This window comes from Artibeus jamaicensis, unplaced genomic scaffold (genome assembly GCF_021234435.1).
Source record: "Artibeus jamaicensis isolate MK-2021 breed Jamaican fruit bat unplaced genomic scaffold, CSHL_Jam_final contig_497, whole genome shotgun sequence".
Lineage (NCBI taxonomy): Eukaryota > Metazoa > Chordata > Mammalia > Chiroptera > Phyllostomidae > Artibeus > Artibeus jamaicensis.
This window is the reverse complement of record NW_026521863.1, coordinates 11120726-11142920: the sequence shown is the minus strand read 5'-3', so window position 1 is coordinate 11142920 and position 22195 is coordinate 11120726. Positions and strand designations below refer to the sequence as shown.

General features: G+C 46.7%; 1 long non-coding RNA gene across 1 annotated transcript in view; it reads left to right on the top strand.

Moving 5' to 3' along the window:
* The first annotated feature begins 7871 nt into the window (after nucleotides 1–7871).
* The window catches only part of LOC119057915 (uncharacterized), a 43210-nt gene continuing 28886 nt past the window's right edge, over nucleotides 7872–22195 (top strand). Inside the window, exon 1 of the long non-coding RNA XR_005084159.2 lies at nucleotides 7872–8057. This is a non-coding gene — a long non-coding RNA (uncharacterized LOC119057915). The remainder of the gene's footprint in view (nucleotides 8058–22195) is intronic.

The following is a 22195-nucleotide window of genomic DNA, read 5'->3' as shown; positions in this document are numbered from 1 at the left end:
AAAGATGCACACTCCTTCACCTCCCCCTGTCCACTCTATGCATGATGAGGAGGGTCAGGGAGGACCCTGGGGTACAAGACACTCACAGACCAAAGTGGTATTAAAAGTCAGACACACACTCAAGATGCTCAGGGTTCTCTTCTGCCTTTGAGTGCAGCGCTCACTTGGCACTCGGTTAATGTGCCTCATCAACCGAAAAGTTTCTCCATTAGGACACGTTCGGGTTGAATTAAACCTAATTAACAGTAAGTGGGGATATAGGGACTTTTTGTTGGTTGCCAGAGGGAAGGGCGATTAGGGGGATGGTTGTAAAAGGGGAAAGGATTAAGAAGTACAAAGGGACAGTATAAAAATAGTCATGGGGCCCTGGCTGGGTAGTTCAGCTGGTTAGAACATTGTCTCAATGCACCGGGGTTGTGGGTTCAATCTCTGGTCAAGGCACATGCAGGAATTGACTAATGAGTGCCTGAATGGGTGGAGTGGCAGGCTAATGTTTCTCTCTCTCTAAAATCAACATAAAAAACTTTTGTAATAGTCATGGGGGCATGTAAAGTGCAGCAGAGAAAATATAGTCAGTAATATTGTAATAACTGTATGGTATCCAGTAGGTACTAGACTTATTGGGGGAGGGATCAATTCGTAAGCTACAGAAATGTCTAATCACTATGTTGTACACCTGAAACTAATCTAATGTTGTGTGTCAACTGTAATTGAAAAAAATCAGATTCAATTCCAACAGCGGGATTCTCTGCTCATCTACTGAACAGAGCTCCCATCAAAATTATTCTTGCTCTCTGCGTGAAAGGAATGTGCACCTGGTGCTGCTAATCAATTAGCAATTATTGATTGATGGTGATTGGCAGGTAACATCCGCGTCCCCTGCAACACTTTTGACACCAGGTTCCTTTCATCTGTGAAACAGCTCAGCTGAAGAGGATCCTCAGTATTCTCTGCTACTCTCCCCATAACCCACAGCCTCTTCTGCTGTGTCTCTATTTACTTCGACCCAAATTGAGTGCCAAGATTGCACTGATTGGGACAGAACTTGGAAGTGGCTGTTGCCCAAACCCAAAGCTGTTTCCAGCTGGCCCTCGCCCTCCAGATGTTTCTCTACAACAGCAAAACAGAGCTGCAGGATTAGCCCACACCCAGTGCTGCACAGGCCCCTGCGGGCTCCGCCCATCCCCTGCTGTGACCGGGCCCTTCGGATCCCCAGCTAGAGATGAAGCCTGTGCACCAGAATACCGGTTGGTGTGATATTTACTGAGTACTCACCATGGTACCGGGCACCGTTCTTCACTCCCATTTTGCTGGTGCAGGACACCGGTTGAAACAACTTGCCTGGCAGATGTCAGGGGCCCGACACAGTGAGGCAACAAAGCCTCACTGGGTTCACAGGTTCAGCCACTGGGTAGCATAGCTCCTGTCCAGGTCCTGTCTTCTTTGTTTTTATGGTCCTTGTTTTGCCAAGAGGCAGAAAGTGTTTAACACTCTTGAGGTGTCTAAAGTCACTCCCTTCAAAATGGAAATGAGAGCCGGAGAAAAGGCTGCTATAGGCAGAGCCGCAGGAGACATGCCAGCCTTTGAGAGGAGTGACTCCGACGCAGAGAGAGCTCGGGGAGGACAGGACTCAGGAGGCTACCTGGTGGTGCGTGCGCAGGAAGTGCGCGTTAACAGAACTCGGTGGAATCACTCACGGAGTTGAGTGCCTCGTTTTAGGAGACAAACTTGTTGAGTGATTGATTGTCTTGGCCTCTTAATGCACAAGTTAGGCCCTAAATATGTAATCACCCTCTTCTTCCTCTTCTCACCAGAAGCAGGAGACACAGGTGGGAGTTTTGTAGACAGGATGGGATGTGAAAACATTAAGCACAATGTCCAAAATGCCGGCAACCGGTACCCTGTAGAGCTGTGTCGTTCACCCTGGTGGTCGCAGGGCTGGCGGGAAGCTGTGGCTCCAGACGCTGCCCAGCATCGCAGAGGCACGAAACCACCTGTCACTAGCCCAGGGAAGATGGAAATGCACAAAAGTACCGTTTCTCTGAATGCGTGTCAGTTTCTCACCATCACGAGTCAGACCGGCCTGGCCAGTGGAGAGCGAACTCTAGACCTGCCCTAAATGAGCTTCCACCTTCCAGGAGAAAGATGATCCAGGGAAAATACAGTATCGTGTGTAGAGCGCAGCACTAGGGAACACACCCTAGGGTGACCTGACCCAACCTTGGGGGGCCAGTGAGGTCAGGGGAGGGGGTCACACGGAAGTAACATCCAAGCTGAGGCCTTACGGAGGGGACTGAGCCATGTGCAGGTGACAGGGAGGACCACGTGACCAAGGCTCTGGAGTTTGGAGAGAGAACAAAGCACTGAAGGAATTTTGAGTAGGACTCGAAGCCCGGGGTCTCTGGTAGTAAAGGTGCTGGGGGTCCCAAGAAGAGAGTCTTCAGAGGAGGCTGGAGAGGTAAGGAGGGCCACATCATAGAGAGAGTGGACATCCAGCTTGTCCGGCGAAGTCCTATCTGTCAGCATAATTATGAATGGTGTCCCCATCACTAAGTATCCCAATTTGGACAGTTACACAGACACACTAGCCACATACTGTTGACTAAGAATTGGGGTGTCATCTACCTAGTTGCATTGAAAAGGAAGATGACACACATGAGAAATATTAAGATGATGAAATAAATAGGATTTAGATTAGGCCAGGGCTGGGTCCAGCTGTGTCCACATGTAACAACTGACCAGACGCTGCCCGGGATCTACATCACTAACCACTTGGGTGTCTTGCTTTGTGCTGATTTTTAATGAAGATTCACCCTAACGTAGGCCCCGCCAGAGGAGCTGGGGACCTGCAGGATTAACAAGCCTCCCGGGTACCTTTCCCTCACCGAGGTGTGGACATCGGTGGCTGAGAGGGGAGTCCTAGGGTGCTGGGGGAGTGGGGGGACCTCAGCTTTGCTCTGGGGCTGGGGCTGCAGCAGGACAGGCCACGTGGGCCCCATGGGGGCTGCTCTGTGCCTCCAGGAGCCGAAGTGGACATCAGCCCTGGTGGGCGGGAGAGAACACAAAGGAAGAGCCACGTAAACTAAAACAGCACCTTCACAAAGCCGCCCCTCGCACTGAATGCCTTGTACTCAGAGAAAGGAGGGAGTGAGGGGGAAAGAACAACAGGAAGAAGGAAGGACAGGACGCTGCGGGTGGGGCGGGGGCAGAGGGTGTGTAGTCCTGGGGCAGGAAGAGAAAACCAGGATGTCCCCTCGCATTCCTTTCGGTCCAGGGCCTCCTGCATCCTGTACGGGCTCACAGTGGCCACCCAGCCCCCCGCCTTCTACCCTGGACAGCCTGAGGCAGACCTGCAAATAGACTTCATGCCTCTGGGTTTCTCAAGGTTCATTCTGGGGGGAGAAGAAAAGAATTAAGGAGGAAAAAAGAGAAAAAGAACAGTCAGATGAGCTGTCCTCCGTTTGGGCAGGAAAGGGAAAACCAGCCGAGTTGCCCTGCATGGAGGCGGCAGTCGGGGCAGCGCTCTCTCTGTGCGGAGCCAAGCACTGGCCTCCGGGTTCCGGAAAGGGCTCATTTTCTCCCTGCAGGTTGGCACAGGATCGATATTTGCTGGCGGGTTTCTTTATATTAGATTATGTTTTGCTAACATCCATCGATATTTGCATTTATTATTGCTCCCCTTCTCCTATAAAACAATCACCTCTTATCATTGTGGACTGCCGTTGTCTCAGGGCCCTCCTGAAAATCTCTGCATTCTTTCCCAAACACCAGTGACCGCGAGGACCTACTCTGCCCCCGGTTCCCCGTTCTTACTTGCCAGACCTTGTCTAAGATCATGGGCCACCGCGCTTGTGCTCAGTGCATGGCTGACGGGGAGCAGCCGGTCTTTCTCAGCAATATATTATAAACCGAAGATGTTCTCCCCCACTTTTGGGTCTGGGTAGTTTCGCTCTTCACTTAATGGAGCTGGTTTTCATCAGATAGTATCCCAACATTTCCCCTCTGTGTTTCTCCCAGCTGTACCGTCATGTATTTTGAGCTCAGTGATCCAGCAAGGTGAGAGGGAAATCGTAGCCCCACCCACCTAGTGGGGATCTGCAATGCCTCTGAGGCTCCGACAAGGCCTGCAGTCACCAAACTTAGTGTTCCCCTTCTTTCTAGCTTCCTCCTGGACCTTCCACCCCCAACATCATACTAACCCCTTCTAAGACCATCTCCCTAAATTCTCTATGTGGCAAAATAACCCTCCCCACTGTGTGGCTGATGCCAAGTTTCAGATTTTATTCTTCCCTGAAATGAAATGTCTTCATTGCTTTTTCTAATTATTATTACTAATACTTTCACTATAATTACAAGCTACATACTGACTGTAGACAACATAGAGAAGCTAATGACCCTAAACCACCCACTCTGTCAAGGAAAACCACTGTCCACACTCCCTTCCAGGTTTTTCTATGTATTTATGCATAATGCACATATTTATGGGGGGCTTGGGGGGTGGTACTCAGTTTTCACATTTTATGTATTTGCATTTAAATTTCACCGTTAAATTCTGAGCCTCAGTATGCTGGCCTTAAGGCCAGATTTTCAAAATGTAAAGATAAGGGGATGAATGTCTTTAAGGATGTGATATAATAGACACTGTAGAATCTATAAACCAATCAGAGAATTTGGCGGGTGGCAAAATCCATTCTATAGGCATTTACACATGTAATGGTACAAGTACCCTCTATGGGGATGGGAAGACATATGTAAAACTGTGGGTTATAATCGGAGGAAAACCCAACGAGGACTGAACTGGGAAGTCCTTGGTCGTGCACAGAACCTCTCCTGGACTTCAGACCTTAGGCAAAGAAAGGAGACTTTTTGTCAGTGTGCAAAAACCGTCAAATTCCACAAAACCCTGTTAGGAGAAACAGTGACAACAGGATAGATTAAGAAATGACCTCAGCCCTGGCTGGTGTGGCTGAGTAAACTGAGCCCTGGCCTATGCACTGAAAGGTCACCAGTTCGACTCCCAGTCAGGGCAGAGGCCTGGGTTGCAGGCCAGATCCCTTGTTGGGGGCCTTATGAGAAGCAACCAATAGCTCTCACATTGATGTTTCTCTCCCTCCCTTCCCCTCTCTCTAAAAGTAAATAAATAAAATGTTAAAAAGAGAAAAGAAATTCCCTCATGCTAACTTGGATTGCAGGGATGGGCGTGGGGGGGGGGTGGCTGTCCCATCTGAAGGGAGCGGGGCTGGCTGGAGACTGGAAATCTGGTCGGATGTTCCCGGTCCAGTCCCAAATCCAAGGTCTGAAGATTAGCACAGTGGCCTGGGGACTCAGGGCTAGACGCGGAAGGGTGAGCTCATTCCTCCAAAATCCTTGTTTTCCAAACAAGTTCCTAGGATGCTTTCCTCGCACGGGGCACTTAGGTATGTCTTTTTCATGAGATCATCCAATAGTGTATTTTTATACATTTTTATGCAATGTATTTTTATACATTAAGCAAGTTGGTAGCATCTTTCCAAGTCAATAGTTATGTCTCTGTAATGGTGTTTTCATAGCTGCATAGGGTTCTTTTGCATGGCCACGCCGCACCATGCTGTATTTAATTTTAATGTCTGTAGTGAGACATTCAGATTGTTTCCAACTTCCGTTTATTCCAAATAGCGCGGTGATGAACATATTTACAGTCCAATCATTGCGTGTTTTCTTAGTTCTTTCCTCAGGATCAGCTCCCAGATGTAGCATTACAATGTTTCCTTTTACACAGTGCTGCGGTCTCTGGTGTACACAGAGAGGGCGCGGGTCCACGGCGTGGGAGTGGGTGGGACTCGGCAGACACTTGCGAGGCCAGTGCCCCCTCTCTCAGGTACAGTCAAAGGCCTCGTGGTCCTTCTGCCAGTTTCCTGGACTTGGCGGCTTAAAGCAACAGGCGTTTATTCTCTCAGTTCGGGAGGCCGTACGTCTGCCGGCCGTGTTCCCTCTGAAGTCTCCAGTGGAGAACCCATTTCTCATCTCTCTCAGGTCTGGGGCTCAGGCAATCCTTCGCTGTGGCTGCATAACTCATGTATCTGCCTCTGTCTTCACATAGCTTTCTCCTCTTCTCTCTGTAACTGTACCCTCTCTTGTCTCTTTTAAGGACTCTCGTCATTGTTCTTCCACGGTAATGTTCTTCCAGGCCACCAGGAGTGGTTTTCAAATAGGTGCACATACACGGACACACATTAGCTGTGGCTGTCTTTTAAAATACAGTCTCATGTGGAACCCGATATGTAAGGTGATAAAGTCGAGCCGTGGGGCTGAGGTGGGGGGCAGGGGAGCAGCACAGTAGGTCAAGAACAGTGAGTTGGAGGGATTCAATGACTCAAGTCCTTGCTGTCCCTCTAGGAGATCACAGGGAGGACCAAGTTGTACTTGCCGTCCTTGGGGAGAACCGTCCCCTCCCTTTCTGGATCTGGGTCTCAGCCGATACAGGCCCTGCCTGCCTCCCCTTGAGGAGGCTCAGGCCCCCAGAGACTCTGCCTGTGGTTGGCTAGACTGCTATGAGGATCACATGGGGGTCGGAGCCACAGCTTTCTGAACAGCAAATCACTCACATATCGCAGTGGAAGTCCTCAGAGGACATTCCTGAGTTTCAGTGGGAGGAAAAATGAGTTGCTTTCTGAGCTCTTTCAGCATGTTTCTGGACTGCTGAATGTTACAGTGTGCTGCAAAGTTATAACCTTATCTGTAAACTGGCCTGAACGTCAAACATAGGCTGTCCTTGAACTCTCGGACTACCCCGTTTCCAAGTTCATTTGTAGGTGAGTTATTTGCAGCTTGGAGTGCCTTTTTCCATATATTCTATGCCAGAACTCCCAGAGCCTGTTGATTTCTACTGTAAGCAAGGGGGAGAGCTATGGTCGCTCCCTGACCTTGACCCTGGGCCTCACAGAACTCCCAAACTCTGAGCCCTGGGTTCTACCAGGCCTGAAAGCAGGGCTGGACCAGAAAGAAGAAATGTGGCATAGAGGACCAGGGTTTAGCAGCCAAGGACATAGCTGGGGAAGGCACCTAGGACCAGAGGGTTGGGGGATGAGACTGTGTGCGGACATAAGGCCTGTAAGACAGACCTGCCTGCACTGTTGCTACCTGGCTAATAAGTATTTAAAGGCTATGAATGGGAATGGATTTGGGATGGTGTATTAAGCTACCTACGGCTACTGTCACGACAAAACCCCAGGGGCTTAAAGCAATGAATTGTATTCTCTTACAGTTCTGAAGGCTAGAATTGGAGATCAAGGCAGAGCCACGCTCTCTCTCCCAACTTCCGGTTGTTCCTGCACTCCTTGGCAGTCCTGGGCTTGCAGTGGCTTTGCCCCGATTCCTGCCCTTGTTGTCACTCGGCCTTCTTCCCGCTAAGCATCTGTGTCTTCACTCAGCATTCTCCCTGTCTGCCCCCGTGTCTTTTCTCATAAGGATGTCAGTCACTGGAACCAACAGCTTGCAGCTCACCCTCATGACCTCATGTTAATTTGATTACAACTGCAAAGGACATATTCCCAAAAGAGGACATAGTCCTAAGTACCAGGGATTTGGCCTTCAAAATACGTTTTCAGAGGACACATTCAACCAACATATAACCAATATTTATAATCTCTATTAAGAATCTACTAAACTGGACTCGAGAGTTGCTTCTAACTTCTTCATTGACGTCAACACATACAGAAAATTGCACAAATGTAAATATACAGTTCAGTGAATTATCACAAGGCAAATGCCTGGGTAACCATCCATGTCAAGACAGAGAACATTAATCTGGGAATGTTTTAGTTGACATTTTTCTCTTTAAGTCCTCAGACCTATTTGGTAATTATTATTAAACCTGGTTTACAGATGATGAAACAGACTCAGAAAGGTGGATGGGCATGACCAGCATCCGACCGCCGGGAGATAATAAAGCACACACTGACTCTCCTCACCGTGCGCTTCCCACCGCTGATGCTGGATTTGGAGAATGAGAGATGTGGACACCTACCCAGATGAGGCAGCTGGAAGGGCATCTCGCACAGGAGAAACCAGGAGAACAGGTGGGAGGCACGGACTGGGGGCAGGGAGTTCAGTGCTCATGGAGCACGGGGTCCTGGGAGGAGCAGAGTGGGGGGAAAGCAGGCCTGAGTTGGTTGATTTGCTCACAAAGCTGGACGTCATTCTGTATCCGTGTTAAAACCACTGAAGCTTTTGAGACCTTTGCTTTAGGTTACAATAATTCATTTCTAACCACAGGGTCCTACCAGGACCATCCTACCAGATTAGCAGACTCTTCAAATTCCTATTGCTTAATCAGGGTTCCTGGAAGTCCTGGAAAGTTGAGATCTGGGACTTCAGGGGATTAGATTTTTTAGGGCTAGAGGGAGTAGAAGGAAATGACATGATAAACCCTCAGGAGGCCGGCCAGGAGGCAGCTTGCAGGGCTACAGGAGGCGGACGGCAGGGTCTGTCTTCTGCCAAGAAGAACATCCATCACTGTGACAAGCTGGAAATATGACATATTGTCTCAGCCTTGCAGGTAAATTACTAAAGTGGCGCTAATACAATAACGTGTCAACCTCAAGCTAAGTAACTTCAGACTGATATCGACCAGTGAACACGCAACATTTATTGCAGCAGTGTGTACATAAAACTGGGCAACAAGGGCTTGGGGACTCCTACTGCGACCATTTCTCTTTAGGCTAGTGTGGAAATTAGTCACTTTCTATGCAGATTAGGGAAGTGATCTAACAATGAAAAGCAATAAATGAGCATTTTGTTGAGTATAGAAAAAACAGAGGCCAGTCACACATAGTTCTGATGTGTTGATTTTAACAGTTTACTAATTGTGGGAGTAAGTAAAGGCCCAGAGAGAACGAGCTCAGGTTATTTATTGCTAAAGTGGGGGCACCAGCACTTGCACTTGGAGGGACTTGCAGGCAGGCAGAGGAAAGGGAAGGCTTCGATGTGCCCTGATGGGGGCTGTTGGTATAGGCAAGAGGCAGCTAACTAGAAGTAGGATGTCCTATGTGATTGGTTAGGGATGCATAGTTGGCTTTCTCTGATTGGTCCTGTATTAGAAGCTGGACAATAATGAAAGAAGCTGTCAGTTATGAAGCAAGTCCTGGCCATTTGGGGCCAATTGTCAAAGAAGTTATTGATTAGCTTCCTGGACTGTTACTAGAGATAAAAGCTTTGCTTCTTAGAAGTCTGACTTCTAATAGGCTGGCTTCCTGGGCTGTTTATCGTAGATGAGGGGTTGATTTCCTGGGCAAGTTGCTGTAGGTTATCGGTGAGAGTTCAAGTTTTATACATAGTCCAGCCATCATCCATTTAATATTCAGTCTCTCAAAATGAACTAGATGAAGAAACAATTTTTTAAAAATGGGAGTGGGTAAAGGCGGAGGAGTGGAACAGGGAAAGAACAGCACGATGATGGATGGGAACCATCTTGGAGAAGTGGTAACGGCCTTGGAAAAGAAGAGCCAGTAATCCTTTGTGACCTCACGGAGCACGGGAGGGGAGGGGTGATGGTGTTGAGGAGGTGGGCCAGGTCCTGAAGGACTGGGAGTATAAGACTGAGGAGCAGGGATTTCATGCTGAAGAGAGTGCAGAACCACCAAGGACTTCCAAGCAGAGTTGATAGAGTGTCCAACCTGTGATTTTAAAAGATAAATATGGAGATTAATGTAAAACACCAATCTAATCATATCATTCCCTTGCTTAAACTGCCTGGAATGTTCTTTCCCTCCAGTGCTTCTCTGTCTAATAAACTTACCTTTATCCTAAATTCAGCATCACTTCCTCTGTGAAGCATTCTGAGACCTTCTAGAATAAAAAAGTCTCCGATCAAAAGGATTCGGTCCCTTTTGGGACCATAGGGTACTTCCTATTCTCCTAGTCACAGGACCCATCTCAAGAACCAAATTTGGTTTCCTGGATTATCTCCCTCGCTAAAGAATGGCCCTGAGAAGAGGGCTGCACTTTATCCATCTTTGTACTTCCACTGATTAACAAAATGTCTGGAAAACAGGTGTCCCAATGCCTGTGCTGGTGTAGTGCTTCGCTATCGAGAGGTCTGGAGATGCTGGATGCCGAGGTGGGGCTGGAAAACGTGGGGGTGGAGCTAGAGTAGATGTGAGGGACTGGAGGTATTTGGGACAGTGACTCCTACATCCTGGTCTTCATCAGATCGCGTGTTGGGGGATGGTAGGGACTTTAAATGAAGATGCTCAGGTCACTTCCAGATCTACCAGGTTGGAACCTCCAGAAATGGGACCTCCCATCTGAATTCCCTTGGATGATTCTGATACGCAGCCAAGTTAGGTGATACAATGAATAATATTTAGGTGACTAGCAGAAGGTCTGGACAGAGGGGGAAAAAAAGAGCTGCCTCTGCCCCGGACCTCATTGCCAAGGAGGGTGATGATGCCATTAATGGAGGAAGGAAGTGTGGGAGAAGGCAGGGGCTTAAGTTGCTTTTGCTCAAGTTGGAAGGGAAGTTCCCACTTGTATCCAGATGAGGACGTCTGCTTGGCAGCTGGAAATTAGGCTTGGTGCTCAGTGGAGCACCAAGCTCCACTGTCACTGACAGCCTTGAGAATTTGACATAGGATTTGGCAGGAAAAAGATTAGGCTCCCATAATCACTCTGTTGTCTGCAGTGTAGCAGAGGGGCATGGAAGTTGCTCCTACTTTCTCTAATTGGTTTGGCCAAACAATCCGTTCCACTACTCTAGAAATAGAAGCACATTTAATGTGCTCATTGTAGTCCTGCAGTGAATCAGCATTTGTGAAGTTGCTTATTTCTCACAGTTAAAGAAATGCTTGAAAGAGAAAGGAAAGGAAAGATAGCTTTGCTAAAATATGGACGTTAAAAATAGTCACTTTTAAACTTCAGTGAATGTTACTAATTATCTTTAAAGTCTATTTTTATAAATAAATCCTGGATCCATAATTGACTATTAGATGCTCCCCTCCACCCTCCAAAACACAAAAATCTTGTATGCAAAAACATCTGACCTAAACAATGTTCAAATCAACCTGAAATTATTACAGAATTCAGATGCAGTAAATGTCCTGAGTCATTGTTCTGGGGCACAGATGTAAACCTGATCTACTGAGTAACACAAAAGAGAGAACACAGCAATTCTCTGGAATTAACAGGGACTGGAGTCCATCTAGAAAATTTACATAAAAATTGGATAGCTTTTTTGTAGTATACATATGTAATGCTATCTATTGTTCCCTCATCTACCTGTCTATTGAAGGAACTGCCTTGTTTTGGGGAGACTCCATCCGACTAGCCAAAGCTTCCTGGTCCATGACAAGGCACCCCTGCCCCCGTGGCTGCTGGCTCTCTCCCATTGGGTGTCTGCCCCTGAGAGCTGGCCCTGAAGGCAGCCCTCTTCTACTGCTAGAAATCTTAAGAGTGAAGGTTGGGAACTGGCAACGGCCATGTGACCTACCGTTAGAAGTCCTTTCAATGGACAGCAGATAGAATGAAGCCCAAAGAAGAGAATGAGAGAAATCCTGACCCACTGGTGCCCCTCGTTCCAGTAGCTTCTGAGCCAAGCTAGAACCCTGACTTCTCACAATCTGACTAATTCATTCTTCTTTCAACTCTATAGCCTGAGAACTCCTTTTAGCCTAATCTAGGGGAGGATGGGTTTCTGAGCCCTTTCAACCAAGAGAACCAAGAGCAACAATGCACCATCTCACACAAAAACACTCTTCAGCTCCACCTCAGATCTAACCTGTCCTTAGAAGCAAACAGCTGTGACAGGAATCCATGAGATGTGATGAACTGCCTTACCAATCGAACTGTGTCTCCCAAAAATCTATGTTGAATTCCTCATCCCCAGGACCTGACGAATTTCACTTTCTTTGGAAATAAGGCTGTTGCAGATGTAATCCCTTAAAACAAGGTCATATTGGAATAAGAGCGGCCCCTTGACCCAATACCACTGATATTTTTACAAGAAGAGACACAGACAGACCCAAAGGGACGGGACAGCACAGGAAGACGAGCAGAGAGTGGAGTGAGACACCTGCTAGTGGAGGAAGGGTTTGCCACGGTTGCTGGTTGTCCCGGAAGGTACAGGAGAAGCCAGGGAGGGTTCTGCACGCCCCCACCAGGGTTTCAGAGGGAGCATAGCCAAAGCTCGGATTTCTAGCCTCCACGAATTCTGGCGTCCAGAACTGTGAGACAGTAAATTTCTGTTCTTTTAAGCCACTGGTTTGTGGCACTTTGTTTGGCAGCCCCAAGAAACTAACAGTCTCCAAGACATGTTCTATCTAGAAATTGCTCGGCTTCAGCATCCTTGGGAGCCTGAGAAGCAGCAAAAACTACCAAGTCCCTTTGCTTTCCATGTTCAGGAAATGAGCATCTCAGTCAATGGGACTGAAGGGATCACCAAGGGGAAGCCAGACAGTGGGATTATAGACTTTTCCTATAATGCTTTATATCCCAGAAGTGTCAGATAGAGGCTGTGGACTGACGCTTGGCTGGGGTTACTTCAGGCAGTACCTGACATAGAGCAGACCCTCAAAACAAAGTTGTTCTGCTAGATATATTATACAAAGGACAAAAAAAAATACACAGACAGCCCCTGACTTACAGTGGTTCAACTAAGATTTTCCAACTTTATGATGATGCAAAAGCAATGTGCATTCAGTAGAAACTGCACTTTCTTTGAATTTTTATTTTTTCTCAGCCTAGTGGTATCGGCACAATACTCTCACGTGACACTGGTTAGCGGCAGCGGCTGCAGCTCCTCAGGGCAAGCAGCCGGTATTCCAAGGTGCGCGGCGTAGCCAGCGTTTTTGGGTATTGTGTGTTGTGTGTTTTCCTGTCCCACCATGTCTGTAAAATGTTCTTGCTTCTGGTGAGAAGAGAAAGGCAATTACTCTAGAAATGAATCTTAAGGTAACTGCCCAATGGCATCTATTCTATGTCTAAGGTGGGCTAGACCAAGCTTTGCTATTGGTAGCTTAGGCGTACTGAATGCATTTCGACCCAAAACATTTTCAACTTGAGAGGGGTTTACCAGATGTAACCGCATAATCCGGTCAAGGAGCACAGAGGTTCACCGTGAGCTTCACTGCTGGGAGCTGAGTCATCCACCCACCCACACCCAGCCCAGCGCCCCAGTGCCTGCTTTCATTCCTTTTTTAGGATTTTTGCCAAAGCGCCAGAGTGTTAAGACTCCCTCTTTACGAAAAATTTATTCTAAGTGTCTTGCTTTATCTGAAAACACAAATCTCTGCTGTGTTGTCTTAACCAGAGGAAATCATAGTTGGCAAAAAAAATTTGCTTAAAATATCAGTGTTGGCCTCCATGTAGCTGCCACCCCTCACCTCAAAAGGTGGGCAATTTCTCACATTTTCTAGCATTTAGCGACTATGTGGTGTGATTGCAAGTAGATTTTCACACAAATGAAAGGTGAGAGTACAGTGATTTATTGTCCTGTGAGCGAACCTTCCAATCCATGCCTTTTCATCCACTCTAACATAAGAAGTCAACCGCATTTACAGAACCTACATCTGGATGTTTCAGTAAACTTTAACTTTCCCATGCTAATAAGAAGTAGGTGTGTCAGGAGTACAGATCTCCAAAAAACTTTGGGAGACAAATTGGTGAAGCTGTTTTAAACTTTTTCTTTTTAAATTTCTTTACCTATTTCTAAAGTAACGAGGAAGCTGGCTCGTCAAAGGGTCATTTGCGCTCCCTTTTTAGAGATTGTCCTTGTTTCCCAGGGCTGTCGTGACAGTGCACCAATGAGTGGGTGGCTTAACCAGCAGAAGTTCATCTTCTCACAGTTGTGGAGGCTGGAAGTTCCAGATCAAGACATTAGCAGGACCTTTTTCTTCGAGGCCTTGCTCCTTGGCTTGTGGATGGCCATCTTTCCCTCTGTCTTCACATGACCTTCCTTCTGTGTCTGTCTGTATACTCACCTCTTCTTCTTGTAAGGACACCAGTCCTATCGGTCAGGGCCCACCCCAATGGCCTCCTTTTCACTTAATCACCTCTTTAAAGACCCCATCTCCAAATGCAGTCACATCCTAAGGTACTGAAGGTTAGCACTTCAAAATAAGAATTTTGGTGGGACATAGTTCAGCCCATCACAGAGATCCTGCAGCAGTTAGAATTAGGTTCAACCTCACTGAGCAACAGCCAAACTAAAATCAAGATCACCGTGGCTGAATCGAACAGAACGCCTGTGCCGTGGGCATTTGAGCACCAACATGGCAGCTCCATGATCACCAGAGGCTCCGGTGTGGCTGCTTTGCCCCAGCGACCCCACACTGAGCGTCACTCTGTGGTCCAAAGTGGACCTCAAGCTCCAGCACTCTCATCTGCATTCCAGCCAGCAGGAAGGAGGAAGTCAAGAAGGAGCATGCCCCTTCCTTTTAGGGGAGCCTCCCTAACAGCCTCACACCACACTTCTGCTTTTACCTCATTGACCAGCCCTTCTACCCGCAGGGGAGGTTAGGAAACGCAGCCTTTCTTTCTAGGCAGCGATGTGCCTGATTAAAAAACTCAAGACTTCCAGGAGTGGAGGGGAATTTTAACAGATTGACTTGTCCAGTGATTTTTCAAATCATATGAAACCACAGAAGTCTTTATTTAACCGAAAGAGCACTTAGGTATAAGAAACAAAACAGACAAAAGTGGAGCTAATCTGGTAGAGCAGGGTGGACTTAGGGGGATTCAGTCTGGAAAGATACGAGAAACCCAGGTAGGACCTTCATAAAAGAAAGCAGCCCTAGCTGGTGTGGCTCAGTGGATTGAGCCTTGGACTGTGAACCAAAGAGTCACTAGTTCAATCTCCCATCAGGGCGCATGCCTGGGTTGTGGGCCAGGTCCCCGGGGCACTCAAGAGGCAACCACACATAGATGTGTTTCTCCCTCTCTTTCTCCCTCCCTTCCCCTCTCTAAAATAAATAAATAAAACCCTTTTTAAAAAAGAAATACAAAGTGAGGGAAATAGAAGATTTTGTTAGTATATATAGGAGCAGAATTGGACAAACAGAGGAATTCCATTCCCCTGGGTGGAGACATTTCTGTCCATTGTTATCAAAGTGGTTTATAGCTTTCATGCTGTTTCAGTTCACATTCCAGTGGAGGTTTTATACAATTTTTTTTTCAGAAAGAAAAATCTAGAGTTAGAGGAATAATCTAATGTTTTAAAATATATTATAAAGCTTTAATAATTTGCATTCTATATACTTTATACTATAAGGCTATATAATAAGTGCTATTAAATGTTATAATATAAACAGTGTGATAATGGTATTAAACTAAACAGAATGATCAAAGGAATATTATATAAAGTCTAGAGATAAACGTTAATGCATGAGAAAATTAAATATACGGTAGGAAGTTATCACAAAAATCAATGGAAAAGATAAAGAAAATGGAGTTTTTTTGGGGAATCATTGGTTGGTTATTTGGGGGGAAATCCTATTACTATTCATTACAAACCTACACCAAAATAAACCCTAGATGATTCAAGATGTTAATCTATGTTAAAATATAAAAAAGAATTAAATAGGTAGGATAGAAAATTACATTCTATACTGAAAACACTTCAAAAAATCAAAAGATGAACAGATTTTGCTAGGTATGTTAAATTGCTCTGGTTAAATATAAAAACAAGGCCAATAACCCAAAATAAAACACTGACAGACTGAATATGCAAATACCAAATATGACACAAAGTTAACAGCCTTTTTACATGAGTCCAAAAAGTCAAACATAGTAGTCAAAGAAATAACAAGCTACATCGTTTTAGCCGGTGAACCTTTTTAAACAATATGAAATTCTATCCTAAACATGAAATAATATTTTCAGACATCTTTCCTAAAAATACCATAATGGGAAAACCTTAAAACACACAAAGCATTCAGAACAATACTACATGTTGGTAGAAAGCCCACATAGGGATGAATGAACAAATTAACTCCCGTGCAAGACTGGTTAGGTTGAAGGAATACACCAGCTTGATGGCAGAATACACAGTTATTTAACTTGTTTTATACACAAAATAATGTGTATAATTTAAAATAATTTAAACACAAAATACTTGTTTTATACACGTAATGAAAATAATTTTATGTTTACGTGGAGAGATGAAGTCAATGGTGTGTCATGTTACCCCTGGAATATCCTCAATGTTTAGCACAGTGCCTGATCCATGGCAGGGATTCGATAAAATCTTGGTAAATGAATGAAAACTGTACACACACAGTATGAGATTTTTTGACCATGTAAAAGAAAACCACTTACAGAAAAAAGTTAAAAGAAATATAAGTAATGGTAACAGTATTGCTGCTTTTCTTCTACTTTCCTACAGAAGAAAAGAGGCAACGTTCCAAATATTGCATGAAATATACTCATGTTGTTTGTCAAACTTCAGATATAACTGGGTACCTTGTATTTTTATTTGCTAAAATCCAGTAACCCTACTAGACATCAGATTTGATATCTTTATAGTTAGTTTTTAATTATTAACTTGTGGATTTGTAACAGGGAACAGCCAAGAGGGGGGGCCAAAAAGGGATTTGGGATGGGGTCCAGGGTCCAGAACTCAAGGTGTCCAGGAAATATTAAGATGTCCTCACCACCCCAACCTCCCCCCCCCACCCAAATCTAGGTATAAGTTGGGGGGAAGGAACAAATGGTGCAGGGCCATTGAGAGCTGTTTTGTACAGCAAAGTCTTTGCAGCTAACCTCTGGCATGGTCATTTAACGAATCTATAACCTTGAACTGGTTTCATGGATACGTTAAATAGCTGTGGCCATGCTCTGAGCCAGGGGGATGGGAGTGACTTCCACCCAAGACTTAACTGGGGTCAGGTCCTCTGAGTTACAGCACCTGCATGAGAGCTTGGAGAAGATTGGCTCCAGAACATGGGGCCACACCTGCCCAGACTCACTGTGGCAGCCCCGTAAACTTGGAATGTACAGGATTGCTGGCAGGTGTAGCCGATTGTAGGAGTCGGAAATGGGGCTGCAGAGGAAGATTGGCGCAGGGATTTAAACGCAGACGCAGCGGCCATTGAGGGAGAGAATCATGTGGCTGTGGCAGTGCAGAGAGAGAGAGAGAGAGGGCCACATGTTTTGGGGTAGAGTGAGGACCCCCTCTTGGCCAGGTGAAGAGGAGTACCATGCACTTTCGGCCAGAATGGGGACTCCCGCAACCATGTGAGATAGAATTACCATGTAGCTTTAGCAGAGAATCGCCACTCAGCTTTGCCAGAGTGGCAGCACTACCCTCTCCGCAGCTCTGGTGGAGAAAATAACCATGAGGTTTTGACCAGAGTGTAGACCCCTGCAGCTCTGGTAGAGGAGGACCAGACGGCTTTGGGGTCCTCCCTTTGGCCGCATGGCCTGGGAAGCAGGAGAGACTTTGCCTGGAAGAAGGGTGAAAGAACTCTTTGTCAGTAGGCCATGAGAAGGTGACACATGGTTTTAGAGTAATTAGAGATCCTGCCTGGATGGCAACACAGGTGACGGTGCCAGCGGCCTAAAACACGGACATGTGCTTCCTCTCCTGAGGTACGGTACCCCGAAATAGGGCAGGGGAAGAAGGGATCACTGTGGGCATCTGTGGTTATCCTAAAGGACTTTGATATATTAATGGGGACATTGAGTCACTACTTGAAATTTGTATAGCTTTAAATAAACCTTTCCTTTCCTTTTCACAAATCTCTGGCATCGAGAGACATCTTTCTTCTGGCAGCGGGCAGACAAGCCCAGTAGGTGGTCTAGATGGTATTAGTGTACCGTCCTTGGTGGGGGGGGGGGGCTGTTGTTCTGTAACAGTTTTTGGTGTCCCTGGGTGGGCAAAATATTGCCCCCCTTGGACCTCTGTTCAGTAACAGATTCTACTGAACAGAGCAGTTTACTTGGTGAGCACTTAATAAATAAATATGTGGTTCTCTTTCTCACATATAATGTGTGCATGAGCAAGCATGCGTGCTCACATGTTAGTCTGTATAGAGAAAAAAAACACCTCAAAGTCCACTAGCCAGAGATAAGCATCACTCACACTGTACCTAAGGCATTCTATACATATTTGCACATACAGATTTACATATGTGATTTTACATGCATATGAAATCATAACTATATATATTTCCCTGTAATGCTGCTCTTTGCTGTTTATATTTTTCTTGACTGCCAATTTCACTACCTACCCAGGTCTTAGTTCCATAAAATCTCATTTACTTTCCATTCCCAGTGGGGACAAAAGGACACGGGCTACATATGCAAATGATTAACTAGTAGTTTGTTGTTTTTATGGCAAACCACAAAGCGCAGGCTTAAGGAGGGGCCCCCCTTGAGAGGGCAAGTCCAGAACCTATTCTCTCAGCCCTGAAGGAGTCTTGAAAAAGATACAGGATTTTGTGAGAAATCCGCTCATGTTGATTGGTATTTACTTAGTTCGTCTCAGTTTACTAATTTTGTTTCAGAAACTTTCTAAATAGGAAAACATGAGACAATGGTGATGGATATTCAGGAGAGATGCTGATCACCCAGTGCGATCCTAACAGCTGTGTTCAATATTTTTGAGCAGCTACTGTCATCCGGGCTCTGAGTTAGTCACACACAGGTGACGAAGGGCAAAACCATGAGCCCCTGCCCTGAAGGGAAGCTGAGACATTTACCCAACATCAGATGAGCCAGACATTCATCCAACGAGTCGGCCACTCAGAAATACCACTGTCAGCATTTTAGTGTGTGTCATTCCAGGTACAGTGGCAACGACAGCTAACACTACGGAGCGCACACTTGTGTGCTGACTTTGTTCTCCGAGTTTCGCTGCTCACTCCTGTAGTGCTCAAAATGGTACTAGCAGGTATTCTCATTTCTTTTGTACAGATGGAAAAACTGAAGCAAAGAACTATGGTTTGATTGCCTCAAATTACGTGGCTACAAGATGGTAGGGCCAGGATTCAAATCCGATGCTTCTCAATAGATGTTAGAGATCTAGATCGGATCACGTTGCTTTGAAAAGCAGGTTTTGAAACAAATCATATATCACATTTACTATGTGCCAATCGCTGTTCTAAGTGTTTTACACACACTGCTTTATTTCATGCATGCGCAACTTATTTCACCGAGATATTTTCAGTGACCGTAAGCGACCGTGAGGAATTCGAAGGGTGGTGGAAAGAAAGCCGGGGAGACCTGGGATTGCCACGCGCTGCATCTGAACCGCTGTCCGTAGGTTCAGGGAGTTCCGCCTCTCCTGGAAAGTGAGGTTGCTTAAATGCAGCTCTCCGAGTCTGCTTTCTCTCCCTCAGACCCCACGGGCCTGTCTGGGTGAGTTTACCTCTGAACCCGACCCCAGGAAGGCTTGGGCATGACTGATCAACACCCACACACAGGAGAGCAACGGTCCCAGACCTTTAGGTGTATAATTTCACCCCTAGACCAGAAAAAAAGAAGGAACAGTTTCATTCCAAAGCGTGGGGTGGTTTCATGTTAGCGGATTCTCAGTCCGTGAGTGGGAACCTTTTATCGAGCGGTTTTCTGGCTCAGGAGACATGAGCGCGCCCCACAAAGAAAGGCTGACCGAGAGGGGGCGCCATGAGGACCAGTGGAGCCCAAACTCATCCTGAGCGTCCACTGCGGCTCCAGCACAGGGAACGTGCCAGGGCACAACTTTAATTTGCTCTCATCCTTTTCTTCCTCTTGGGAAAAATGAATCCTAACATTTATATTCACGTTAGATAGACATGTTAAATATGCCCTGTAAAGCCATAGGCGTAATGCACTCAAGATGCCCACGTAGACATGCTGCATACAAGCTGCGTTTTACGATTTGGCTCCGGCGTCTTAGGATGTCCAGTGGGAGCAGAGCTCAGACTTGCAGGGAAACAAAAAGGACAATGATACGAAGTTTCAAATGGCCGCTCAGTTTCCAGCCCTATCGTCCTGCAGCCTGAGAGGAGGACCGGAAGGTAAGTAACAAAGAGGGTGCGTGCAGAAAGAGCACAGCCCAGGGTGAGGGGCTGGCAGGCAGGAGGGACACTTGAACTTGTTGTCTACCTGCCCCTGGCCTCCGTGTGCCCCGTGGATATGACAGGTCACCAAGCATGTGGCCCTGTGCACATTTCTGCATTTCTTGGGGTAGTCCTGCCTTGCAGGTGCCTGAGAAACACATTCTTCAGAGAGGTGGGACTGGCCACTCACCTGTGTTCGTTATTGGAGAAAGAGGAGCGGCCTTCCGGAGGAATTCCAGGGTGCAAAGGTGCTTCAAAAGCGCGGGGAGCTCAGGTTCCCCCAGAGCTGTTCCAGAAACATTTCATCCTGACCTTTCCTCCTCCCAGCCACTAGGAGAAGCTCCCACCGGGTGGGCGGGGTCTGTTTACCCAGAACCCCAGCCCCAGGTCACCAGCCCTCAGAGCCTATGTACTGGCTCCAAAGTGGGGTGCACTTACTCCATTCCAAGCTGCAGGACAGTCTCGGCAATCTAGGGGTGGCTTCAAGAAGTGGGGGCAGGGAGGGGTCACAGTTTCAACCCGGCTCTGGCTGTGCAGCTTTCTCACGAATGCAGGCCCATTGTGTACGATTGCGGCCAGGACACATGCTTTTCTCTCAGAATGTTCACATGAAATGTAAGGATCTCCTGTTCCCTGTAACATTAGACAAGGTTTCAAAAAACAGAATCCACGCCGAAAGCGCCAGGCCAGCAGCGGGAGGCGGGCTGTCTCAGGAGCAGATGGAACAAAAGCTTGGGTTCCCAAGTTTCCAGGGTGAGACAAAAGGGCAAGATGTCAACCCAGGACCACCCAGAGAAAATTAAATACAGATCAGCTCTGATGGCTTATGTTAACAGAGGGGAGATAGAGTTTTGATCTTGGGGAAAACAAACATCACAAACTTTCCCTGTAATCACTGTTTATCACAGGCCTACCCTGGAGGGGCAAGAACTGCTAAGTAGCCACAAACACAAGTGGAGGCCTCTGTCACTCAGCCTGTCCTTCGTGGGAGGGGGAGCTGGGGGGACCACCAAAAGGAGCCTCAGGGTTTCCCAGACGTTGAACAAAGGGGGTAAGCGGGTGCTACAGGGGTCAACTCCCCCTTCTCAAATCCTGGTTGGGATCAGAGGCCACCCTGGCTCTGCCTTGGAAGGAGTCGCAGCCCGCCCACCTCCTCCCACCCAGCCCACCTGCCGCAGCCTCATCTGTTGCCCTGGGCTCTTACTCACCTGGGGTTACAGGTGGGTGAGTCTTTCTCACTCCGGGTTCTCAAGCCGAACCTTTTTTTAGCTGTTACTGGAAGAAATGTATGATGAAAATTTCCACGAATAGATGTAGAGAACATAGTACAACAAACCAGATTCAACAATTACCAGTATTTACCTCATTTCTTCACCCTATTTTTCCTCTTTACAGCAAATCTGACATTTCATTTCATTTCAGCCCATCATACTTTAGGAAGCAGCTTTTAAAAAAAATAGGCTTTTCTTTATATAACTGTAATTTGTATATTTCATCTATAATAAGTCTGTCCCTCCAAGTCCCTGAGACACCGTTTGCCTGGGCTGCTGAATCCAGCAGAGACGTGGGGTCAACACAGTGCCAGGTTCCTAAAAGCCTAGGACAAGGAGCTTTTCTTAAATTAGAGAATCCATCACTCATTCGCTCACACATTTTTGTTAAGCCTCTACCAAGTCTCAGGCATGTTCTGTTCAAGAGTATAGCAGTAAACAAGGCAGATGACCTCTTTGGTCTCATGGAATTTAAATTCTACATGGAGAAGGCAGAAAATTAAAGTAATAAAATAATAATATACAAGATAATGGCAGCTAATGGTGAACTTGGAGGAAATGAAAGCGGGAGGGTGCCACAATGGGAAAGGGTTGGGGGAAGCCTTCCTTCAGACCGAGAGGGAAGGCAAGCCTGCTCTGCGGAGACGTTGTATCAGCAATGACCTCAAAGACGAGAAAGAATCAGCTAGACGAGCATCCGGGAACAAGGCCTCCCAGGCAGGGGAAGCAGCTGGCATGAACACGACCTAACTCAGAGTGTCACGGGGACAAGAGAAAGGGGACCCACCACGTAGCACATGGTAAGAAGGTGAGGGAATGCCAGATGACATCACAGGTAGGCAGGGATCACGTCACGTCCTCTCTCATAGCCTTGTCGGGAGTGGGTCATTTTTTTCTAGCTGCAATAGGTAG